This window comes from Ipomoea nil, unplaced genomic scaffold, assembly GCF_001879475.1.
Source record: "Ipomoea nil cultivar Tokyo-kokei standard unplaced genomic scaffold, Asagao_1.1 scaffold3172, whole genome shotgun sequence".
NCBI classification, from domain to species: domain Eukaryota; kingdom Viridiplantae; phylum Streptophyta; class Magnoliopsida; order Solanales; family Convolvulaceae; genus Ipomoea; species Ipomoea nil.
Genome location: NW_017619600.1, coordinates 2,027,134 through 2,030,252, shown reverse-complemented (window position 1 = coordinate 2,030,252; position 3,119 = coordinate 2,027,134). Strand labels below are relative to the sequence as shown.

Below are 3,119 nucleotides of genomic sequence, written 5' to 3'. Positions count from 1 at the left end.
CAATTGGGAAACAATTGAGGAACCAAAATGTTGATTTCCCATTATTATTATTATTATTATTGTTATTATTATTATTATTATTATTATTATTATTATTATTATTATTATTATTACTATTATTACTATTATTACTATTATTATTATTATTATTATTATTATTATTATTATTATTATTATTATTATTATTATTATTATTAATGTTATTATTATTATTACTATTACTATTACTATTATTACTATTACTCCTATTATTATTACTATTATTATTACTATTATTATTACTATTATTAATATTATTATTATTATTACTATTATTACTATTACTATTATTATTACTATTATTATTACTATTACTATTATTATTATTGTGTAGGGATATAATTGTCTTTATACTCATTATTCCTTACAATTTCCAAGCCAACCAAACAATGAAATTCATATTCCCAGTAATTTTTTCCCACTAACTAAACAATGGAATCCATTTCTTGGAATTTATTTTCTATGGAATTTCAATTCCATTTCTCTTCAAATATTTTCCAGCGAACCAAACAGGTTGTAATATAGTATCTGGAAATCTAAACATAGCAAGTTAATGAGTAACAATAATATAATTATATATCTTCAAATTAATCGACTCTTCAAGTCTTCAAATTAGTGTCTAAGTAATAACAGTCGAATAACAGTCGAGGTTGAAAACCCAGATGGAACTGGGACAATTTCTTCAACACCACAAACATCACCATCATCTATACATGATACATCAATTAAAATAATCAAAACATAATAACCATAATAATTAAATCATAAGAAAATAAAAAATTTTGAAGTGAAATATTATATGATTTACCATGACCTTGGAGTTCAAAACCATGTATCCAATTGCGAGCACAAAGCAATGCTTGAATGTTTGAAGGGAGCATAGAACTTCCGGTATATGTTCAATACACGACCTCCTATACTAAAAGCTTATTCCGATGCCACAATAGTGATAGGAATACCTAATATGTCACATGTCATGTAAGATAACTCACCAAAACGGTGCCTATTTTACTTCCAAAAGTTCAAGATATCCATATCAGCATACATCTTCATGTCCTTCTATGGTTCATCCAAATACACATGCAATGCTAATTTTCCATTATCCACATCATCTTGGTTACAATATTCAACAAACTCTTATATCATTTGTAAGTATAAAAATTTAAAAAGGGTGTTATGACAATATATAATAATAATAAAAAAAGAACAAAAATGACACAAAAATAATAAATTACATCAATCATTTCATCACTTGTTTATTCTATTCTTGCATTTTCACATGGAGAAGAGGTCAAAGTTGAAGAACTATGGGTCACGGTCATAGGCTTTCTTTTATATGCTTCAAAGTGCATTACAACTTGTTTTTCACATAATCCAACTTTTGGTTTACAGAATTTGGATCCAATTTTTTGGAAGAAAAATTCCATTATCCACATCATCTTGGTTACAATATTCAACAAACTCTTATATCATTTGTAAGTATAAAAATTTAAAAAGGGTGTTATGACAATATATAATAATAATAAAAAAAGAACAAAAATGACACAAAAATAATAAATTACATCAATCATTTCATCACTTGTTTATTCTATTCTTGCATTTTCACATGGAGAAGAGGTCAAAGTTGAAGAACTATGGGTCACGGTCATAGGCTTTCTTTTATATGCTTCAAAGTGCATTACAACTTGTTTTTCACATAATCCAACTTTTGGTTTACAGAATTTGGATCCAATTTTTTGGAAGAAAAATTCCAAAAGTTTAAATTTCATTTTTGGATCAAACACCGCTCCCATAGCAAGAATAACACTATATTGTTCACAATATTTTTCAAACTTCACTCTCATGTTACTAGCCACGTTTCTAATAACCACATCTTCATTATTCAAATTTCTTTTCAACAAAAGCTCAATTTTCCAAACTTTCATTAAGTATAAGTTGGAAGTAGGATAAGTTGAACCCGAAATCAATTTTGTAATTTCATTAAAAGGCATAAAAAATTCACACATTTTTTTTCACCCCTAGCCCACTCCTCATTTGAAGGACAATGCTAATAATTTGTGTCAAGCAAGTGAAGACTACTAAAAGCATGTCAATACTTAATAGCACTATCAAGCATCTTATAAGTAGAGTTCCATCTAGTGAGCATATCCATTGATAAACCAACTTTAAGTTGAAGACCAACTGTCTCAACACATTCTTCAAACACTTTCATCCTCCCATCTAACCCTTTAACATATTTCACACTCTGTCAAATTTTATTCAAGCATCACCAATCACTTTCAACCCATCTTGCACAATAAGATTCAATATATGTGCAGAACATTTCACATGAAAAAAATTTTCAATTACACAACAAATCATTTTGCAAACAAACTTGTCCTTTCAAGATATTTTGCATACTATCGTTAGTAGAAGCATTATCCAAAGTAAGAGAAAACGATTTTGTTCTCTATTCCCCACTCTTTCAAACAATCTAGTAGCTTCTTAGCTAAATGAATACTAGTATGTGGAGTATGCATAACACAACAGGATAATATCTTATTATTTAACTAGCAGTCAAACAAATATATTCCTCAAATGTGCATGTTGTCCAAAGATCATAAGTCAAGCAAATTCTACTTGAAATTTTTTTCAAGATATTCTTCAGTGTCTCTTTTACCTTCTCAGAAAACTTATAAACACCTGTTGCTGCTGTATTTCTACTTATGAATTTGTACTCAGAATTCAAATACTTGTGCAACTCTCTAATTCTCTTATATTCAACAAAAGAATACGGCAAATCATATTTAATGATACTCATCATTCTTATCATCTCACGGACCACATTATGATCAATTTTTTTTGGCACACAACTTTCCTTCATGATCAATTAACATAGAACCACATCATTATATTTAGGCTTTAGTTTGCAAGAGGATAGATGATGAGATAGAGTTGATGTTCCATATTTGTGTGACCCCATCACATAATCCTTATTACAATACTTGCATTTAGCCCTTTCTTTACCACTGGTTTTGAATTATATTAAAATGATTCCACACATCTGAAGTAAGGTGTCTTTTCGCACCTCTTTCTCATGT

The 3,119-nt window shown here is 28.2% G+C and overlaps 1 long non-coding RNA gene across 2 annotated transcripts; it reads right to left on the bottom strand.

Annotated features, from left to right (window-relative positions):
- Window positions 1–690: 690 nt before the first annotated feature.
- On the bottom strand, window positions 691–1,173 carry LOC109168094. 2 transcript variants are annotated; one of them, XR_002051978.1, is made up of 3 exons: window positions 1,032–1,173; window positions 848–958; window positions 691–746 (listed from the first exon to the last, which is right to left on the bottom strand). It is a non-coding gene; the product is annotated as an uncharacterized LOC109168094 (long non-coding RNA). The 2 variants fall into 2 exon arrangements; XR_002051977.1 differs by having other exon boundaries at window positions 848–953.
- Window positions 1,174–3,119: the final 1,946 nt, after the last annotated feature.